The sequence below is a fragment of the Jaculus jaculus genome, chromosome 1 (genome assembly GCF_020740685.1).
Source record: "Jaculus jaculus isolate mJacJac1 chromosome 1, mJacJac1.mat.Y.cur, whole genome shotgun sequence".
Taxonomy (NCBI): Eukaryota; Metazoa; Chordata; class Mammalia; order Rodentia; family Dipodidae; genus Jaculus; species Jaculus jaculus.
The window spans coordinates 150,532,952-150,533,210 of NC_059102.1; positions in this window are offsets into that span (position 1 = coordinate 150,532,952).

The window sequence follows — 259 nt, forward strand, 5'->3', positions numbered from 1 at the left end:
GAGCTCAGGGGCGGAGCCTAGTGCGAGGGGGCGGAGCAAGGGAGTGGGCGGGGCCTGGAGTGATAATACTCGGGTGCAGGACCAAGGGCTCGGGGGCGGGGCGAGCCGAGGGCTTAGGGCAGGTCCTGGCGTGATCAGAGCTTGGGGGCGGGGCCGAGCGCGCCCAGGGGCGGGGCTATCCGAGCTCACGGAGGGGGCGGGGCCTGCGCGCGCAGCCACGTGACGGCGGTTGCCAGGGTGAAAGGTCGGCGCGCGAGCG